Here is a 23362-nt window from a genome sequence, read left to right on the forward strand (position 1 = left end):
CCTCCCGGGTTCTCACCCCCGCAATAGATAAGTGACGGGGGGGGGCTTAATGACGCAAATATCCCGTCATCTTAGACTCCGCCCCCTGCTGTAATTGGCCAAAATTGTGTCAATCATTTAGGGGGCAGTGCCAAAATGATGCGGTTCATCAAGCGCTGCCCCCGCATGCCCACCTTCCCCGGAATCTCCCTGAAGCCAACGAGGAAAAGTTGGCAAGTATGATTTATGTTTTAACTTATACATGTGCGAAAGAGGATTTCAGGAATATCTATATTATGGTACATTTGAATGCTTTTATTACTTTAGTATTTTATGATGGATTGTGCATTTCTACTAAACAGGGAACATGCCATAAATGCACAGCTTCTAGCTGTTTCGATTTAGGCGGGACAGTCCTGATTTGAGGGCTTCTGTCCAGATAGAGGAACAGTTAGGAGTCATTCAGGACAAAGTCCGTCAGGTTTTGTCTTTACTAAAATTGCCGCTTTCCATAATGCCGGCAAATCGCAGAAAATAATCAATTTCTCAAGACCGCAGATTGATACATTTATCCCCTAGCGTGCACAGGCATAGAGATGATTGGTCTGCACAATTATTTGTCATTTAATTGGTCGCTTATTGGAGCATGTGTTGCGAAGAAAAGACAGATTCGGGTTCAGAACTGATCAAGTGAACCGAACGAAAAAGTGTTCATCCTATTATCATCACCATTATTTATATAGCGCCACTGATTCCGCAGCGCTGTACAGAGAACTCACTCACATCAGTCCCTGCCCCATTGGAGCTTACAGTCTAAATTCCATAAGATACACAAACAGACAGACAGACAGAGAGGAAGAGAGAGAGACAGACTAGGGTCAATTTTAGATAGCAGCCAATTAACCTACCAGTATGATTTTGGAGTGTGGGAGGAAACCGGAGCACCTGGAGGAAACCCACGCAAACACAGGGAGAACATACAAACTCCACACAGATAAGGCCATGGTCAGGAATTGAACTCAAGACCCCCGCGCTGTGAGGCAGAAGTGCTAACCACTTAGCCACCGTGCTGCCCCGTGCTATCCTACCAATATCCATTGATTGCCCTATTGCTTTGTGTTCTGTATATATCCAAAATCTGAAGGTTCACCAATCCAATCCCGTCATCCAGGCCCCATTCTGCCCACTTCACAAGGGAGTGTGGCCTACTCTCCAGGAAGTCCAGCAAGTATGACGCACAAACCAGCGCTATCATTATCGTCAGACAGAGGTCAACTGTTGTTCTTTTGCAATAGTTAAATCTCCACCGTCTTTTACGGTGCCCGAAATACGTTTGCAAAATCTCCAGGTCAGACGTTCCCAGCTATGCCCTGTGCTCTATGCATGAAAATACCAAATACCAAACACATGACTTCAGCCTCTCTGGCTAGTATTGGTTTCATCATGTCTTTTATCCAAGTCTGTGTCAATTAGTTGAAAAAAATCCCCTTAAAATGTGTCAGTGTTTGACATCCATGTATGCAATGATTTTCGGCCTGTCTTTTTAATTGCACTCTTAGCTAAACAGATAAGCACAGCTGTTCACAGAAGATTGGAAGCCTCCGCAGCAGAACCACAAGTATAGGGGGAGAAAACTTCACAGCTCAAAGACAAATAAAACACTTTTTCTACGCTGAAATTGCCCCATCCTTCAAGGGCTGGCTGATACAAAGCACATAAATCAGACAACAATATGACAATGATTTGTATGAAGGAACAGTAAATTCGTCTCAAGTTTCCAGTTAAATGATCTTAGAGGAAATAATTAAGTTGATGTATAATTAAGCCTTACTTTTTAATTTCTCAAATGAAATATAACTGAACACTGCAATTCATTATATTACAAACATTTTCAAAGTTTTTATTTATTTGAATTTTATTCTGATGTTGATTGTCTTTAGGCTTGTGCAACGAATCAGGTAAGGCAGAACGTACACGGATGAATAAAGTGTGCCCATCTCTACACGCCCTCTCAGAGCTTAGTCACAGACTAAAACTCATCTGTACACGCCCTTTCAGAGCTCAGTCACAGACTAAAACTCATCTGTACACGCCCTCTCAGAGCTTAGTCACAGACTAAAACTCATCTGTACACGCCCTCTCAGAGCTCTTAGTCACAGACTAAATCTTATCTGTACACGCTCTCTCAGAGCTCTTAGTCACAGACTCAATCTTATCTGTACACGTCCTCTCAGAGCTTAGTCACAGACTAAAACTCATCTGTACACGTCATCACAGAGCTTAGTCACAGACTAAAACTCATCTGTACACGCCCTCTCAGTGCTCTTAGTCACAGACTAAAACTCATCTGTACACGGCCTCTCAGAGCTCTTAGTCACAGACTAAATCTTATCTGTACACGCTCTCTCAGAGCTTAGTCACAGACTAAAACTCATCTGTACACTCCCTCTCAGAGCTCTTAGTCACAGACTAAAACTCATCTGTACACGCCCTCTCAGAGCTTAGTCACAGACTAAAACTCATCTGTACACGCCCTCTCAGAGCTTAGTCACAGACTAAAACTCATCTGTACACGCTCTCTCAGAGCTCTTAGTTCCAGACTAAAACTCATCTGTACACACCCTCTCAGACCTCTTAGTCACAGACTAAAACTCATCTGTACATGCTCTCTCAGAGCTCTTAGTTCCAGAATAAAACTCATCTGTACACGGCCTCTCAGAGCTCTTAGTCACAGACTAAATGTCATCTGTAGACGCCCTCTCAGAGCTTAGTCACAGACTAAAACTCATCTGTACACGCCCTCTTAGGACTCTTAGTCACAGACTAAAACTCATCTGTACACGCCCTCTCAGGACTCTTAGTCACAGACTAAAACTCATCTATACACACGTTCTCAGCGCTGTTAGTCACAGACTAATACTCATCTGTACACACCTCTCAGAGTTCTTAGTCACAGATTAAATCTCATCTGTACACGCCTTCTCATAGCTTAGTCACAGACTAAAACTCATCTGTACACGCCCTCTCAGAGCTTAGTCACAGACTAAAACTCATCTGTACACGCTCTCTCAGAGCTCTTAGTTCCAGACTAAAACTCATCTGTACACACCCTCTCAGACCTCTTAGTCACAGACTAAAACTCATCTGTACATGCTCTCTCAGAGCTCTTAGTTCCAGAATAAAACTCATCTGTACACGGCCTCTCAGAGCTCTTAGTCACAGACTAAATGTCATCTGTAGACGCCCTCTCAGAGCTTAGTCACAGACTAAAACTCATCTGTACACGCCCTCTTAGGACTCTTAGTCACAGACTAAAACTCATCTGTACATGCCCTCTCAGGACTCTTAGTCACAGACTAAAACTCATCTATACACACGTTCTCAGCGCTGTTAGTCACAGACTAATACTCATCTGTACACACCTCTCAGAGTTCTTAGTCACAGATTAAATCTCATCTGTACACGCCTTCTCATAGCTCTTAGTCACAGACTAAAACTCATCTGTACACGCCCTATCAGAGCTCTTAGTCACAGACTAAAACTTATCAAGGACCGCAGTAGCAGTAACTACCCCTTGCTGCCTCTCTGAGTTCTGTTCTTCTGCATTTGAGCAGAGCAGAATGTACTTCAGTCATACCTCAGATTGTCTTTGTAATATCCCTAAGGTCGAAGTGTGAATGTAGAAGTGGCGGTATGGAAGTGTAGAAGTGGAGCTATGGATATTTAGAAGTGGCGTTATGCAGGGCCGTCTCTTCCATTGGGCATGATGGGCAGGTGCCTGGGGGCCCTGCAGGCAAAAGGGGCCCGTCCGAATCCTAAAAAAAATAAAAATAAATAAAAAATATTATTTTTTTTAAAATACTTACCTTGCAGTCACATCAGCGGTGATCCGGCTCCCTCCCTGGTCCCCCTCTTCAGCACGGAAGAGGGCAGAAGAGACTCAGCGGTGCGGAAAAAAGAAGAGGATCGGACTTAAGGTAAGTTAAGGGGGCCTCTATATATATATATATATATATGTGTAAAAAAAAAGTGATTATATATATATATATAAAATCACTTTTTTTTTTACATACATATATATTTTTTTTACGCACACACACACTATTTATATATATATATATATATATATATATATATATATATATATATTTATTTTTTTAGGGGCCCGGTACACTGCATTGCCCGGGGGCCCATAAAGTAGTTAAGGTGGCCCTGGCGTTATGGAAAATGTAAGTGAATGGAGTTCGATAGTTTTACAAAAAATGGACATTTGGGGCAACACAGAACGAGTGCGGGATGAAACCGTGGGGGGCATTTTCAAACGCCCCCCAGAAACACCACATGAACGACAAGTACCTCAATAGTGCTAGTTTTAAGGTAGCATGTATCTTTTCCTACAGTTGTACCGCGGTTATACCAGTAAGTCCCAGCAACCTTTTTGTGCCAATGAACATTTCCCGTGGTCCTTGCTTTATGGGGATCTGCTGTGTGCCGTTATTGCACATTGTTTTATTATTAAAATGTTTTATCTGCTCCGATCAAGTAATTAAATATTGCAAAGTGCATCTATGTGTCGTCATTGCCCTGACCACCTGTAGATTTCTCTTGTCATATCAGGGGCCTATTTAACAAAGTACTTTTAGCCAAAAAAAGTATCAAATCAGAGCTATCTGCTGCGGTCCCACTGACTTTGTAGGCAAACCAGTGCCCATAGGCTTCTATGTGGCCAGAGGTTTTGCGTGAATCAAAAATTTTCGGAACTTGTTCCTGTGAGGGCATTGCGGTAGAGGGATCTTCAGAGTTTTAAGGTAAGTAAAGTCATCCTCCAATCAGATGCATTGCCCCGGGATGATTTTTTGCTAAACGGGTTCGAAAAATCATCTGTCAACGTTGCGATGAAAGATAATATCTAATGAGGCAAAACCCTGTTAGTAAATAAATATGTCCCTTAGATCCCATTCTAATGTGTATCTCTGCTCCAATCGAAGCTAGGTGAACAGAATTAATCAGACAAGTAAGTGAATCTTCCATAGTCACACGGCTATTTTAGTACAATGCGGTCTGATGTGATCATAATAGAACATAAAAGTGTTTTGGGGGGGGGGGGGGGGGGGGCACTGTTCACGTTGCACTAGACCAATTCATTGCCCTATAGTTTTTACTAAAAAGACATTGCAAACTGCAAAAGATGAGATACATTATAGCATAATAATAAATATATAACCGTACTGATACATATTACATGAAATATATAAGAATTAAATCCCTTAAATGAGCGTCTGTAGTTATAAAGTAAATTAAAAGGAATGTAAGGGCCCCCCTGTGTTTGTAGGTCTCCTGCAGCTGACACAAACAAGTCCTTTGCCCAATACGCTCGCAGTATCTCGCACAGCAGTGTTCCCTAAAAATAACATTATTGAAAACAGCTGTGAAAAAGTTTCATGAATTTCTCCTTCCATACAAATCCCGGCAACAGCTGAGAAGCCGTCCATTACATTGCAGATGGAGAGCCTATTTAACCTGAATTCCAGGGTGGAAACGTGCGATGAGAGCCTTTTTACTGCGCCGATAGAGGGGGGGGGGGGGGGGGAATGAGCTCTGAGCATTTAATGCCTGCATGTGTCTCGGGCTATAATGATTGAAAAGTGATACAGGATAAAAAGCATATGTTTTATCTGTGCAATGTCAGGCGATGGGCATTCAGCATTTAGAGTCTGTATGTAATAACACTCATTGCCATTACTATTTATGAGTCAGAGTATCAAGATACAATCCACAGTCACAACTTTATATTAACCGATAAATGAAAAACAGTCAACTTACCACAGCTGGAAAAATTAACACGTCGGCACAAGATTTGAGCATTATCTCAGCATACAAGAGGATGCTCAACAATAGAAGATAGGGAGCACCAAATCCTTTTTTTTTTTTGCAATCACGGTCTAATGAAAAAAGTGTGGTGTCTGCAGCATACAGCAAAACCCCCGTTGGGGCCCACTGGGGGTACTCAGCCAGAGGGGGAGAAACAGTCTTCCACAGAATGCCATTTGGACTGGCTTTCTGCAGGCTTTTAGTGGAGGGAAATCAGTTAGGTCATTACTGTGCAGAAACTCTCCAAGTGACTTCAAGGTCTCCACCCACACAAGACTCAGCCAATAGGTGGAAAAAAAAATCATAATCGCAATCCAGGGCCCTTACTAACAGTCAAACTTAACTCTTTCATAAGTGGAGACTGAAACCAAAGTATAAAATACAAAATATAGTTGGAATGTTTTAAAAATATATATATATTCTTAGTAAATAAATCAATTTTTAGAGGATGTCTAAACTTGCAAATGTTGTGCTCTTTTTAAATGCATTTTTTCCTGTGTCTACCCACCACCTTGTACTGCATACTTGCCAACTCTCCCGGAATGTCCGGGAGACTCCCGCATTTTGCGAGAGTCTCACGGACTCCCGGGAGAGTGTGAAAATCTCCCAGATCTGCCCACTTTACTAGGAAGTGCCCACTTCCTAGTGAAGTGGGCAGAATTAGGTCCCAAATGCCGCGATTCCCGGTGAATCGCGGCATTTGGCCCCGTCCCCCACTGTCAAATGACGCGTTTGCGTCATTACGTCACAGGGGCGGGTCCAAAATAACGCACATTTTGGAGCCCCGCCCCCATCACGCCCACCTCCCCCAGCAGGCTCCCGGAAACCAACTTTCTAAAGTTGGTAAGTATGGTGCTGTATTTAAAAATGTGAGGTGAATATTAGAGCACTGACTGAGGTAAGCAAGCTTAGGCTGTCCAGCTTTGGCGAAACTATAAATTCTAGCATGCCCTGTCAGCTATAATATAAAACATTTGCAGACCTGCTCGGAAGTTTAAGTGAAGCCCTAAGCTGAGGGCAATTAAAATGTTGTGCTATATTTCATCAGCACTGCATTAGGGGTTAAACAATTGGTGGCAGCCAGTCTATCACTCCCGGGGGAGTGGTTTTCCAGGAGGGCATAAATAACCTGGGAGCTGGGGGCTGGCTCTCTCTTTGTCCTGGATGCCAGATACCTCCCTCCCGCTCGGCATGAGCTGGTTATACTAAATTTAAGTCCTTGTCTTAGGACAAGGCGCAGTGGGTAGGAGAGCAATGCACTCAGCGACTAATCGAAGGTGCTACCGTTTGATTGGCCGCACGTCACTGCCCCTTTTGCAGTAACCTGACTCTTGGCCTCTGGGGCGGAGGATATCCGGTCGTATGCGACAATGTGAGTCCAGAAGGGGGCAGTCACGATGACGCCAAGTTTAGTACCGACCAATCGTAAAGACTTGGGATCCGTAAAGTCTTGGGACAGCGGTATTGTTTCACCTTACGCTGTATTGGTTTAAAGTTTAGTCGTTAGCTGACTGCTTCGCTCTGGTCAAATTCTTCCACAAAATAAATACGCCCCTTTTTTTCCAAACTTATATCTGGTGTCCGTGTCGTTATTTTAGATAAGAAGGTATTAAGTGTTTAATCATTAAGGTATAAGTGCAAGGATAAAAGGTATTAGCACTGAACATTTTAAGAAGTTCCACCTTAGCTGGAGGTAGCCGAAGCTCGACCAAGGAGGTAATAGGGGCTGTTTATTAACAAAGTGCAAAAGTGCACAATCCACAGTAACTAATTAGTCCAAACCTGGCCATCCTGAGGCTCTCCAGATGTTGTGAGACTACAAGACCCAGCATGCTCTGCCAGCAGATAGCCAGACAATAGCTGGGAGGGCATGATGGGACTTGTAGTTTCACAACACCTGGAGAGCTACGGGTTGGCCAGGTCTGTTCAAGAGTAAGAGGGGAACGGAAAGACGTCAAGAGGACATGGAGTGGTGTGGGCTGATAGTAGCACCAGTGGAAGCAGTATCAAGCAGGGAAACCTAAAGGTGTGGAGAATAATGGTAGTTCTGGACAGGGTAGAGGGGTAGGAGATTTAATTGTAGTGCTCCTAATGTAGTGAAAAAATAAAGTTTTTAACGTTTTGGGGGTTTATTTACTAAGCTGCGGGTTTGAAAGAGTGGAGATGTTGCCTATAGCAACCAATCAGATTCTAGCTGTCATTTTGTAGAATGTACTAAATAAATAATAGAAAAGTCTGATTGGTTGCTATAGGCAACATCTCCCCTTTACAAACCGGCAGTTTAGTAAATATACCTCTAGGAGCCAAGATAGTAATACAAGCACTGGCTGGGACGATTTGTTGGAGGCATAATTTGACATCAGTCGCTAAAAAATTATGAGGCACCAGGCAGAGGTGGACTAACTTGCAGTAGATTGATTTCCATTTAGTTAGGACATAATTTTTAAATGTCCTTCATGTGTCCAAACCCACATTGGTGTGAATAGTGTGTTATAGATTTGTTATATTATGTATAATACTAAAATACTGGTGGTTTAGCCTCATTCACGTCTTAAATAAATTATGAGCGTAAGAAGACATTAGTACTTTCTTCATTACCTATAATACTTTTGGGTGCGTATAAATGAGCTTCTCAGTTGAAGTATAACTTGTAGGTGCAATATATGCCCATTAAAATAATAGGATATGATGTGATCTCACAGCTGGTGCAAAATTCTGTGTTTTTGTGGTGTGAACATATGTGTGTGCCTTTCCACACAGTAAGGAATGTCCCTAAAAATGCACCCTCTAAAAACCCCTCGAACTCATTTTAAAAACCTGATTTTATCTGTAATAATAAAATCTTGTTTATGCACCACTCTGCAACATTAGGGCACCAGAGCGTCTATTTTGTACACAGCGAGAAAAGCATTTACCGACGTAGGTACTTTGGAGAAGATGTAGGCGCCCCAGGGGCACCTCTGACGTTTTGCACTTCGTAATTGATGCCCAGTAACTCTTGAGCATGGCATCAACTTATGTAGCCTTAGGGTAAATACACACAGGTGACCATCTGAGCCAGGCTCTGCTTCTGTTAGCACAGTATAGATAGAGGGGAAATGGAAGTTCCAATATGGAGAGTGGTGCTTCCTTATCTTTTTTTTGCTGTGTGGCCAGTGAACTACAATGTTAGCAAGGGCCGCATCTAGTGGTCAGACCATGGCTGATGTCATAGTAACCAAAAGGAAGCATGTGATTGGTTAACAGCACAGGCTGCTTCCTATTGGTTACTGTAACAGCAGCCATGGACCAATCAGAAGGTGAGAAGTTGCCCCATTTGTCTAAATAGGGGCCCTTAAATAATATTGTGTCCACAAATGTTACATTTTGGCCCTGTGCGTGGCTTTTGGATATAAGCCCTTAGGGTATTTGTTATTATGGCTCTGAAGACAATTTGCCAGGGATTACATTAGGGAGAAACGGAAAACTCCAACTCCTAGCAATGCAGTGAGAGAGAGGCGAGAGGGCCTTGCTCCCAAACGCAGTGAGCAACATTCGGAATAGCGGTCCGATTATCCAGAACAGACCTGACATTCCAGGGTAGTCAAAGCAGTACTGTTATCCCTGTCTGTAAAATATCAATATGTTTCTTTTGGGTTTAGTTCCATTTTACAGTCAGGGGATGTAAGTGGTATGCTACAATAGAAAGAGATGTTCTTAAACAAATTAAGTTATAAATAAAAAATGAACCCCTCTCCTCCAAAGTCACAGAACCATATCTAATGTGCATCATCAACACACTGCATAAAAGTAGAGTATTCATTAAAACTTCGCTAAGTGGATCAGCAAATTGTTATCGGTAAAGAGTACTCCAGTGAGGGCCCTGGGAACTGCAGGGATTCGGGACAAGGGACCACCTTGGTTCTCTCACTTGCCAAGAGAGGTGATAATCCTCAAGGGGAAAAAATAATTAACAAGATTTCATCTCTAAATGTCAAATAAGATTTCCTAGCCCCATAGACCGCTCCTCTGTGAAGGTCTGCTAACCTTAGCAACGGCAGCCCCATGGAGATGGGATTGATGGTCATCCCTTAATCTGTCAAACACCCATAACCGAGCAGGAGGTAACGGCTAGGGTAACACCTCATGATAAATGAGGTCATGCACCAAGATCATCTCCATGGTGTGGTCAAGGTTGGCTAAGTTGGACAACTGCCACGAGCTAGAAGAAATAACGGATGGACTGACTGCTACATCTTCATAAGGAGAATTATTTGCTACACCCTAAATAGAATCATTTAGTTTGAGTGGATATTCCGTTCAGAGAGACCGTTAAACTGCAAACCGCAACAATGGCCATGGTTCCAGACCTTTGTAGCTTACTCACTAGGGGGTCTATTTACCAAGCATTTTTCCTGTGGTATATCCCCGAAAACAACAGTTTTCGGGGGTTTACCGTGAAATCACTATGTACTATTGAAGCATCGCAGCAGATATCTCAGATATCTGCTGCTTTGCATTTCCTATCGTTTTTCTGAGCACTCCCCATAACAGTGTATGGGAAGTGCTCAGAACCGCTATGTATTAAAGGCTAACTAGAGAAAATTTTCTCTTTTTTTACATGTCAATGTACGCCATCTGAAGCTGGCGCCATCTGAAGCTGGCGTACATTAACATATCTGAAAACTTTCGCGCTGTCCAGCTCTGCTCTGAAGAGCAGAGCTGGACAGCGCATGTGTGGAGGGATCATGTGATCCCTCCCTGTCAATCATCCTGCAGTTTGCCGGCCAGGATGTTACTGCGCATGCACCAACTATTCGGTCGGTACATGCGCACTAACAAAAAAATAAAAATAAAAATAGAAGATCATCGCAGCCTTCAACATTGAGAAAAGACTGCGATGATCAGGTGAGTCACTTCTCAGGGACGGCAGGTTATCGGCACTGCTGTCCCTGAGAAGTTTTTTAATACATAGCCGTTACTTTTCAATCCTTATCAAGGAGATAAGGATTGAAAAGTATCAAGTCAAAAAAACGAAGGGTCATAAATAGACCCCTAGGTGACCTAGTTTAAAATAGTGGAATAACAGAACCAGGATCGAGAAAAAGAGAGCGATTGACGTTCCAATCTCTCACAAAGTTTTTTGAAGGAACATAATTACTGCTCCTAGCCGCTCTCACCCCCTCACATATATTATAAATCTCTGTCTGCAAAAGTCAGACAATGACTTAGAAAGCGGCTGAATGACACTCTAAGGCTTGCAGCATTTTCTTTGACGCCTCGCTCGCTTGCGTATATCATAGGATCACAAGCCCACCATTGAGATTAGCAGCACTTGTGTGTCAGAAGCTCACATTCACGTCAGCTCTCAAAGCCCCAGTTTGTCTGTACACACTTAAGACTGCGGGAGTGTCAGTACCAGATGTTCCCAGTACTAAATGTTTACACAAGATGACAATAAGAATAATAAGCACAGAACATTTTTTTGTAAAGGTCCTTGTCTGAGAACAGAGCATGGCACTTAATGCAGCGCTGAGGCGCTGTACACGGCAGCAAATGTCACAACAGATGCTGCGCTATTTAATTACTACAGCAAAGGTGTCCGTAGGACCCAATTCAAATTTGGAATTGTGCTTCATTGCATGCACGCTTTGTGCTGCAGACTACCACCTTGTGGCCCTGCAAAAATAAGCAGGTCTACTAACCCTAAAATAGAGTGTGAAAGGCATCTTGCAGCGATGAGAGCTCCTGTACCGCCACAAGAATGACATCATCTACACCGGGGCTGGGCAAGTCTTGGCCAGCAGATCGCCATAGCGACTAAGGGGCATATTTAATAAAGCACGATAGTGCTTTTAACGGATAATTAAGGTCCCACAGTGTCCTCCGCAAATTTATTAAGGGGGCATCGCAGCAGATATCATGGATATCTGCTGCTTTGCATTCCTCTTCGTTTTTGGGAGCAGTCACCATTCAACAGAATGGTGACTGCTCCTGGCCGCAATCTAACAAGTCCTGAAAAAACATTTTTTTCGGGAACTTGTCATGTTAATGTAGCTGCAGCTGGCGTACATGAGGAAATCTACTGCTGTCAGCTCTGCTCCGGAGAGCAGAGCTGGACAGCGCATGTGTGGAGGGATCACATGATCCCTCCCTGTCACTCACAGCTCTCTCTCTGCAACTATCGTTGCAGAGACAGAGAGGGGATCTGTGTGCGCATGTCCAGTTCTTGGAACTGGACATGCGCACTTGAAGAGTGAAGAGAAGACCCGAAGACAGCGCTTCCGCAGAGGGGGGTATGTTTTTTTTTTATCACTGAAACAGCAGTTTTTCGGAACTGCTGTTTCTCTGCAGGGCTGTACATAAATGTGAGAAGTAGTTCAATCCTTATCATTGCGATAAGGATTGAAAACTACTTTTCACTTTATGTGAATAATGATAAATGTGCCCCTAAAGCACCTGACCTGGTGAACCATGTTTTATGCCCTCCCTTATCTTCCCTTGCACTGGAGACAGGCTCGAAAAGACAGCCACCATCTCCAGTTTTGTGCCTGTAAATGCTGGCTATCAATTGTATTAGTTACAGTATTAAGCTCTTACAGGCACAGAGCTTAGTTTAGAGTTACACGTAAGTCTTTTTTAACGTAAGATACGCAATTTCGTACAGCGTAAACGTTTAAGAAAATAAGATTGTTGCGTATCTTTGACATGCGACCCCTTATGTCTGGAGAGGTACAATGGGGGGCAGGCAGGGGCGTCCAAGCGTAGGCTGAGTATAGTCAGGGTATGTTCATGTAGCTGTGAGATAATCAGACGTGGACATCTCCTCCAATACCAGTGTTGGGAGGGGTACCCCACGCGGGTACGGAAGGGCCGGTCCAGGAAGCACGAAATAAGATTCACATTTTATTTTTAACATTTTTTTTAAAGGGGTGAACAACAGATGTTTGTCTTTAAATTAAATTTTATATGGAAAACATGAATTTCGTAAACTATGAACACAATATTGACTTCTGTGTATATGACACATCATTACATTATATTATATATATATATTATATTATATTGTGTACAAACAGGGTAACTACTGACACTGTTATGTCAGGTCTCCACGCTATCGTTGGGCAGAAGTGTATACACTCGTACGTCTGGTGCATATGCTTCTGTATTTGATCTGGAGATGCGTCCGACTGAACATATACACGTATGTACGCTTTTTCATGTGTGCGTCTTTTCTACATGCATTCTGTGCCCAACTGGGTCCCAAAGTGCTCAGCGTTATGAACCGTTACTGCTATTACCACGGTCAGAGACGCTCTCACTGGAAACTCAGGTGACATTGTGACTGGAGTTTCCCATAAGAGCAACAGCCGGTCTGGTTGTGGTGATAGAAATAACAATTCAGAAAGTTTAACAGCAAGTATGTAAGCAAACCTCCCAACATGTCTGTCCCCGACAGCGGAACAGGGGGTGTGGCCATGGAGGAAAGGGCGTAGCCACAGTGCAATGTGGGTGTGGCCACGCCTCAGAGGGCTGCCTAGCAATGTAAAGCACTACGCTGTCCATTACATTCCTCCCTTCCTCCAACATACGCCCCTGCGAGACAAACACGTCCAGGGGCGGGACAGGGGCACAGAGCCCTAAAATTGGGACAGTTGAGAAGTATGCTAATGGGAGCTAATTGTAATGGTTCTCTGGTTCCCAGACAGTTCGTTGGGGTGGGGAAGTATTTAGTGCGGCCGGAGTGGGGGCACCCAAATAGGTGTAATCAGCACAGGGGTGTGAAATTGTTTTCTGGAGGCACAGGTTATCGTGCATTAATTTTGTAGGGTTAAAAGAACCTTATAAATCTTTTTATTACATTAGCGCTGGCTCCGGAATTTTGTCTAGGCTTTCTGTACACAGGGCCAGATTAAGGGCCACATGGACCTGGGGCTGAATATTATAAAGGGCCTATTGTGAGAAGTGCCATCCCACCAGAGGTGTGGCCAGTGATGTGTGGGTGTGGCCAGTGATGTGTGGGTGTGGCCAGCACCATGGAGGGCATAGCTTGCACTTCCCTCTAACCACCTACATCTCCCTCCCATCCTCCCCTTATATAAAGAGTGCACCACTAACTGGCTCACACAATATGTATGTAAAGTGAAGAGTGGAAATACGTCCCAGCTGTCCCTCATGCCGGGACAAGCTCCTGGCTAATAAGGATAGTCCCCTAAAATCAGGACTATACTGATGGAATCGGGACAGTTGAGTGGTAAAGGTATGTTATTATATTGAACATTGAAGACAAAAATACAAAGGTTGATTATTTCTATTTATAAAGTGTTTAACAGAAACATACATTAAAAATGCTAATTTTCAGTTTTTTAACATTGAACAAAGTACAGGGTGCTGAAAACTAAAGAAAAATAAATAACAAAAAATAAAACTTGACTCTATGTATAAATATATATAAATACACTGTGGGCTCATGGAGATAATGGGGCCCGCTGCACGGCACATGCAGAGAGTCGGAACTAGCGAGCTGTTGGGCCCCCGGCTCCCTCCTCCCCGTTTCCCTGCACCGGGGCCCACAGCGTGCTAGTTCCGCCTCTGACTGTTATCATTATACATATGTGGCATGCGGTCATTCGGCATCTCTCTCCAGATTGGCTATACACCAACGGGACGCGGAGACAGTCAGCTTTCATATATATTTTAATATACAATGAAATTGCTTTAGTGGATTAAAAAATAAATACCAGAAGGATTCAGCTACAACACATCATTTCATGACAGATATTAGGGCTCTGACCACATAGAGTAGGTTAATTGCCCCGTTGGTTTCGGAGTAAGCTATGGCTTTTTCATTACAGCTTTAACACAGCCAGTAAAAAGTGAATAAATGTTCATTTCCTAGATATCATTAATAAAATGCCTGTACTATTTTTGGAAGCCACTCATCCTTGCAGCAATACGCACCTTCCTCTTCACCTGTGGCTGTCGGCTGCTTTAAGAAATTGGTTTCTATCCGCTGGTCCATTAATCAGCTCATACAGAGATGAGGAATTAATGGAAATGACCCTAACAGTTCAGGGCTGAGCACGTTCTCTTGGACACTTGTAATTTCCTTTTATCCCTTTCAAGATTAAAGTGGTCAATTTTCACACCCCAGGCAGGAGAGCCGGGGCTGAGAGGGCAAATATATTAAACAATATTGACGTCAAAGGGAGAAGGATTATTGTACAAAGTTCTATTCAATACAATTACCAGCAGGAATTCTGCGCTTGTTCATCGAGCAGCTATAACAGCCACCTGGTAAAAGGGACTGACTCAAGGCTTGATGTATTCAATCTTATGCTTCAAATCTGTGTTTTACAAACAGGCCTCTGCTTTATCTCCTGTCTGCACAGACCGTCATAACTTACAGACAGAAAGCCAGTCTCTCATCACGTTTATTTTAACGCACCGAAATGTTATGTTTTAGATCAACTTTTGGCTTAGCAAAGTGAGTTATATATGTAGATATAAAACATACTTGCCAACACTCCCGGATTGTCCCGGAGACTCCCAAAATCCGGGTAGGTCTCCTGGACTCCCGGGAGAGTAGGCAAGTATCCTGCATACTGAAATTTATTTGCCACAATGACGCGATTCGCAGTAAATCGCTACATTTTGGCCCCACCCCGTGACAAAATGACATTTTGATGTGGGGCGGGGCAAAAATTACACGATTAACCGTTCCCCGCCCCCTCCTGCCCTCCAAACACGCCCCCTGCCCAGGATCTCCCGGAATTAACTATGCAAAGTTTGGCAAGTATGATATAGAAGACAATTCAGTCTGTGTCTTTCCGGGTCTCCTTTATGTCCCACCCTGGAGTCACACAGGCCTTTTACAAAGGATCCTTATAACTCATAATTATCAGATAATTGCTTTGATCAATTAGTGGAAATTAAGGTGTCAAAGTCAAATCTTTCTTTAATCGGATCATAAGTCCAAAAGACAAGTGATTGCTTCGCATGTAACTTGATGTGACATAGCAGAGACATTTTCGGGACGTGTATAATGCAGGAAAGTTGTAGGATTGACTTTATTTGTATGATTACAGCACACACTATTCACAGCTTCAATCCAATCCTTTTGGATGAAAATTGTCTGAATAATCTGATTGTGCGGGATAGATTGTTATCCGCAAAAGCGGATTCTTTAAAAATTCAATTTAAAAGAAAAAAACAAACAAAATCAGATATAAGATGGGAATGTCATATGTGTGATGAAAAGTTAACTGTGCAAAGACATTGTTCAGAATTTGATTGCATATGCGATATAAGTATAACAGGACATAAGACTCAATCACATCTATGTTAGAACAATGTGACTAGTCGTTCTGAGAGTGGTTTAATTAACGTTTGGTTAACCTCTTGACTGCCGAGAGGTTTCACAGAGGATAAAAAGGACACATTCCTCCACAGAACACAATATATCCATTTACCTCTCCATGAATGCCATTAGCAGCCACTTTACAGCAAAGACAACTGCTGGGATAAATGCTAGCCATGGTGCGATTAAACTGACAGAAGGTTTTATCTGTTTTAAAGATTACTCTTCCTCCAGGTTCTATATATTTTATTATATTATAATTGTGAAGGTTAAACGACAGGGTTAGAGCATCTCCATAATAGCAGTTCTTGCAGGTTGTTCCCAGTATGCAGTAGTTAGTACCTGCCAAAAGTGGTCCAAGGAACCGGAAACAGGGTAATGGACTCCCAAGGCTCAATGACACACGTGGGGAGCAAAGGTTAGCCCATCCGGTCCAATCCCACAGATGAGCTACCTGAGCACAGATATCTGAAAGATTTAATGCTGGCTATGATAGAAAGGTGTCAGAACACACAGTGCATCGCAGCTTGCTGTGCACGGGGCTGTGGTCACACCGGTCAGAGTGCCCATGCTGACCACTGTCCACCACCGAAAGCGCCTACAATGGGCACATGAGTGACAGAACCATGACGCAATGGAAGAAGGTGGCCTGGTCTTATGAATTCCGTTTTCTTTTATATCATGTGGACGGACGGACGTGTTTATGTGTGTCATTTACCTGGGGAAGAGATGGCAACAAGATGCACTATGGGAAGAAGACAAGTCTGTGGAGGCAGCGTGATGCTCTGGGCAATGTTCTGCTGGGAAACCTTGGGTCCTGACATTCATGTGGATGTTACTTACACGTACCACCTATGTAGATCAAATTCACACCTTCATGGCAACGGTATTCTCTGATGGCAGTGGCCTCTTTCAGCAGGATAATGCGCTCTGCCACACAGCAAAAAATATTCAGAAATGGTTTGAAGAACATGACAAAGAGTTCAAGGTGTTGACTTATCCTCAAAATTCCCCAGATCTCAATCCGATCGAACATCTGTGGGATGTGCTGGATAAACAATTCTGAGGCCCCACCTCGCTACTTACAGGGCTTAAAGAATCTGCTGCTAATGTCTTGGTGCCAGATACCACAGGACACCTTCAGAGGTCTTGTGGAGTCCATGCTTTGATGGGTCAGAGCCTGTTTGGCAGGACGAGGGGTACCCACACAATAATAGGCAAGTGGTATTAATGTTGTGGCTGATCGGTGTGTGTGTATATATATATATATATATATATATATATATATATATATATCAGTACTGGTCTGTTCTTGCTTGCATTATTACATTGAGTACATTTCCATCACTTTGTAATTAAAGAGAGGCTTTAATTTGTGAAATCGAGAAGATTCAAATAGAAACCACAAGAAAGCACTAAGTGCTTGGATAAATATTCTCTTGTTGCTTTACAGTTAATGTCAAGGTTTAAAGTCACAATGTCTGCTGCATTTAACTTCAGTTCTAACAAAGATACTAGGCTGTTACGTACATAGTGCATATGAATACATTGAAGGCCATTAATGATGCAGAAAATATGATACATGGTACAAAACCAGCTTTGGTTTGCCCAAGACCACCGAGATTTCCAGCAAAGAGCACAGAGATTTGCACCGAAATTTCCACCAAAGAACATAGGTTTGCAGAACAACATGGCTGCATGTTCGGTGAATCCAACGGAGTGGAGATGGCGTTTCTTATTGTGCAGAGAGACTTCTGCATCAGTTTAGAGATAGTGGTCTTTGAGTGTCGTCCTATCATCATCATCATCATCACCACCATCTATTTATATAACGCCACTGATTCCGCAGCGCTGTACAGAGAACTCACTCACATCAGTCCCTGCCCCCATTGGGGCTTACAGTCTAAATTCCCTAACACACACACACACAGACAGAGAGACACACACACAGACTAGGGTCAATTTGTTAGCAGCCAATTAACCTACCAATGTTTTTGGAGTGTGGGTGGAAACCAAAACACAGAGGAGTTTTGCAGAGCGCACCAAGTGCGGTTCGTAAATTGGGCCCATTGTGCATTTGTAAAACAAATGGGAAATCATTTCTAAGGCTCCTCTTTATGTAGCACTTTCTGACCTCATAAGCAAATATAACTCTTTTATATAGAATTTACAGACACTTTGTTAAATAGTATCTGTACACAGAGAAGGCAGCTTTATGTGCACTGAACCAATATTAATAAAAATCGCGTTTATTGATTCACTAGGAACCAGGAGCCCCATGAATACTGGTCAGGAAGTGTCTCTGTGATCTCCTAGTGAATGAATAGACTGCATTCGTATCATTAATAATCACACCTCCAAACTGTCCCGATTTGAGGGACTGTCCTGCCGTCGGCATAGTTGTCCTGACTTGCGGGATTTATGTCCCCGCTCACCATCGGGGGGGAGGTGGGGGCGGCCTAGCTCTTCAGTAGCCCTAGACACACCCCTGGGGTCATGGTCACACCCATTGTGAAATGGACACACCTCTAATATAGCACAGCCGCATCCCCTTTTCAAAGGAGGCGTGTCTGTTCCTGAATTACAAATTTTACATATTAGGAGGTATATTAGTTCAACCGAAAATGGCCACTTTTACTGTATGCACGGAACACGACAGGACTCACCACGCTTCACTGTTGCCTGTAGACACTTCTTATTGTACCGCTCTCCAGCCCTTCAGCTCAGAATAGGAAAAAACAAGTGGGACCCAGGTACATCCATCTACTGTTTGGAGAAGTCTGGCCAGAAGTGTTCTTCATGGAAGAATTGCGGCCAAAAAGCCAACCTTCGACGTGGAAACAAGACCAAGTGACTCAACTTTGCACGAAAACATAGGAACTGGGGTGCAGCAAAATGGCAGCAGGTGCTCTGGACTGAGTCAAAATTTTTAATATTTGGCTGTAACAGAAGGCAGTTTGTTCGCTGAAGACAACAGTGAAGCATGGTGGAGGCTCCTTAGAAGTTTGGGGATGCATTTCAGCAAATGGAGTTGGAGATTTGGTCAGGATTAATGGTGTCCTCAATGCTGAGAAATATAGGCAGGTGCTTGTCCATCATGTAATACCATCAGGGAGGCATCTGAGTGGCTCCAAATTTATTCTGCAGCAGGACAAGGACCTGAAACATACAGCCAATGTCATTAAGAACTATCCTCATCGTAAAGAAGAACAAAAGGTCCTAGAAGTGATGATACGGCCCCCACAGAGCACTGATCTCAACATCATAGAGTCTGTCTGGGATTACATGAAGAGACAGAAGGAATTCAGCAAGCCTACATCTACAGAAGATCTGTGGTTAGTTCTCCAAGATGTTTGGAACAACCTCCCTGCAGAGTTCCTTCAAAAACTTGTGTGCAAGTGTACCTAGAAGAATTAATGCATTGATGCTGTTTTAAAGGCAAAGGGTGGTCACACCAAATATTGATTTGATTTAGATTTCTCTTCTGTTCATTCACTTTGCATTTCCTTAACTAATAAAAATAAACTATTAACGCTTCTGTTTTTTAAACCATTCTTACTTTGCAGCATTTCTTCTACACCTGCATAAAACTTTTGCACAGTATTGTATATATTTTTTTATTTTTAAATCTCTTCACTGTGAGCCATAAACAGCTGACATCCATTGTTACTGATAATAATACAGGTGGGCTAAAAATAAAAGATTAGACTTTCAAACAATTAAACAATCGCAGATCCCACAGGCAGGAGCCTGGAATCGTGTCGCTGTGCACTATATATAAATATATCCTGTACACAAGCTAGGCATTGTTCCTTGTTGTATAGTGCTACAGATCAAGGAATGGATTATAAAAATAGCACCAATGAATAACTGTTGTTATAGATTGCATTCAGCAGAGGCGACAAAAGGCAGCGAACACAAAGAATGTTATTTCATTTAGAACATGGAAACACAGACTGAAGGATGTTAAAGACTGATCACATCTTGTTCCCAGTAAATATAATTTTACAGAAGATGATAAAAGTCAAAATGAATGTTCTCAATCCTCCCCTAAAGTCTGCACGCTCCTCTTTCTTCTGCTATGACAAGTCCCATGAGTGAATAATGCAAAAACGGCAAATCCAATATTACCCATTAACCCTCCCGATGTTCTCAAGCAAAGGATTTTTCACGAGTTTCTATGGGGGAGATTCAATTAGACGCGAGGTGTCTCAGGAACGTCCACAAGACATCTTGGGGCGGAGGTTTGACAGAAATATTGGCTCACTTTTCCTCTCACCTTTATGAAAAATGGGAGGAGATTCCTACCGTAATTCCCGGCAAGGTGCGCAGCGCGATGTCCTCGCCACGTTGCCGTCAATTAAATCCACCTATGATTGGCTTTCTTCGTTTAGACACTCTGCCTTAGAACATAGCTTCCAAAATTCAGAATCCCGAAAGCAGGATCAAATAAGCCCCCAACCCACAGTTACACCAAACCTCTGCCCACAAACGGCCAGTTTAGGTGGGGCTTTCGGGATTCTGAAGCAGCTGACTGATGACTTATGGAAATACAGAAAATTGACTCTTACAAGACATGGAACACTTCTATGACCTTACAGATTCAGGGCCTCATTTAGAGTCGGATGCAAAGTCCTTTTTTGGCCATTGACCTCAAAACCACTATCACGCATGTGCAGCCAGCACCATATCCGCCTGCATCTTGGGTGCAATTTACACTTGCGACAGCTTGCGGCTTACTATCAGGGAATGGGAAGAATGCGGAATTGTGAAGGCGTGAACATGTATAATATAGACACAGGGGGCCTGATTCATTAGTGATCTTATCTTGTGCAAAAGTTAAGATGCTTATTTTTAAGAAGAAACGGGGAGATAAGAGTGAAGTTAAGATGGATTTTCATCTTAACTTAAGAAATTCTTCACTTACGCAGTGGATTTTGCTTCTTATTTCCCTTTTCTGAGCATGCACAGAGTGGATTTGCTTAAGATGAGAAAAAAACAACAGATAAGATCACTAATGAATCAGGTCCAGGGGGTGTGACCCCGTAAGTAAATCCTGGACGCAGTAAGGCTCAGACGAAACACACGTCAAAAAAGGGCTAAAACTGTGCGGCAGGAATTAGGTGGCACAAGTAGGGTATTACGAGTGGGATGCAATTGTGGTTGCATGCCACTCGTAATACCCTACCAAGCTGTGGCACACTCCCACTCCTACACGTCTTAGACACACATTGTGTCCGACTCTAAATGAGCAATCGGACCCAAACTTTTGCATAAAACTGTATATTTCTCTTTCAAAATGACTGATCTGGTCAGAGTTGTTTGCTACAATAGGATCAATGTGAAGTGTATCAATTATTCTCTTAAAATTGGATCCTAAAAAAGAACAGCAAACAGCACAGCCAGAGTGCATATCTTGACATTTAAAAAAAGGGGGGGGGGGATAAAAAACAGACAATTGAATCCAAATTTAGACTCAGCATGAACCACTGTGTCACAGAGACTTCATGAGGATAACAATATGGGTTGAGTCACAATAAGCACATGAGCAATATAGCCAACAGGACTTGGATGAACTCAGAATCACAGAGCTAAAGAAAATAAACCGTTTTTCCCCTAACACTTGGAGGGGCGTTGTATCCTCATTTCTGCAGAGATTCGTCTGCAGAGCGGAACTAAAATACAGGCCTAGAAATTGCAATATACAGGGAAATATAACATACCTGCCAGCATTATGAATTAAATGTTTTGAGGCACAATTGGTCTTGATCATGTCCCAAATTGCTTAGCCCCAGAGGCCGCACCCTTTTCCTCTACGTAAAAACGTATCTGTTGAGGGCATGACTTTTACGTAGTACCTGACTTACAGATGAATTTGGTGCCACGGAGCAACCTGGTGTTATCTATAGGTGGTTACTTGTTATTCCTCTAGAATGAAGATGTTCCTTTCATTCTGTGTCTTGTGTTCCTTCTAACATTCTTTCCACAATCAGGATGAAACACGTTGGTGTCACAACACTACATCGCCCTGCTTCTGCCCACCCCTCTATTAAGGAGAAAAGCAGAACGCAACCACTGAGAAGCAGATTCCCCACAGAGACTCCTCAGCTATCAAACCGATATAACCATATAGGCAAGAGAGCTGTGTGTTCAAAAGAGGTACAAAGAGAGATAACGTAGCTGACACTTGATACCAGAACATAAAAAAAAAAAAGGACCAGACATCACAATTTCTACCATGTTTGTGGATGCAAAACAACTCCCACATTCTGTGATTCATCTTCCAACTTCTTATTTAACAGGACAAACCACTCCAGGAGATATTCACTGGACAATCATACAAATACTGAATAAGAGAGACACCTGAAATAACCACTCCACTCTGAAGGAACACCAACAAGAATCCACTCCATTGTAGTACGACAAGAACACAAGACACAAAACGAAAGGAACATATCCAGAAAAGCATCAAATATGTACCACGATATACCAAACTATAAGTTGGGAAGGAAGAGGTCTCAGCTTGATGATATAGCTGCACCGAATACTTGCGGCTCAGTTCCTAAAAACTATCATGGTCATCATTTGCAGCACCATACAGTCTGTATAACAAATCATAAAAAAACATATCATACACAATCAGAACAATAGGGGCAGACATGACACAGAAGCAGAGGACTGTGGGACGCAGTGGTTTGGTCTGTCACCCACTAAACTGTGACAAGCTAAGATACCATGATAGCTGAACTCTCTGTGTGCTAGGTAGGGCATTGGTTGCTATTTCCCCATTTGTTTCCATAATGCGAGGCTCAGGCCATAGCAGTAAGCAGTCTAATGCCAGTTTATCATTCTCAGCAAAACTGTCAGATTCTTTAATCCACATAGTGTGGTTCATTGACTACTGGGTTTGTGCAGGAATATAAACAGATAAGCGATACACCATTATTGAAAAAGCTTTGTTCAAGCACTGTTTCCAAGGACCATCAGCTGAGTGATCACCACAAGCTCACTGGCATAGTTATAAAGACTCCATACAGTCATGTTACCAGCCAGGAAACCACAGCCCTTAGAATTTCATTTAATGATACAAAAGATTTCCTGTCACACGAGAGTGCTTCAGCTGTGAAAGACCTGCATGTAGCTTTCATATGCATTTAAGAGCTCTTGTGTGAC

The 23362-nt window shown here is 42.8% G+C and overlaps 1 protein-coding gene across 3 annotated transcripts in view; it reads right to left on the bottom strand.

Moving 5' to 3' along the window:
- PRICKLE2 (prickle planar cell polarity protein 2) overlaps positions 1–23362 on the bottom strand; it is a 938433-nt gene that overhangs the window by 826639 nt on the left and 88432 nt on the right. The window contains exon 1 of one of the 3 annotated variants that reach the window (XM_075183371.1): positions 5803–6066. The exons of the other annotated variants lie outside the window; for them this stretch is intronic. The gene's annotated coding sequence lies outside the window, so the exon portion shown is untranslated. Of the gene's footprint in view, positions 1–5802; positions 6067–23362 lie in introns of those variants that run through there. 3 annotated transcript variants of the gene reach the window in all.

This window comes from Mixophyes fleayi, chromosome 8 (genome assembly GCF_038048845.1).
Source record: "Mixophyes fleayi isolate aMixFle1 chromosome 8, aMixFle1.hap1, whole genome shotgun sequence".
Classification (NCBI taxonomy): Eukaryota; Metazoa; Chordata; class Amphibia; order Anura; family Limnodynastidae; genus Mixophyes; species Mixophyes fleayi.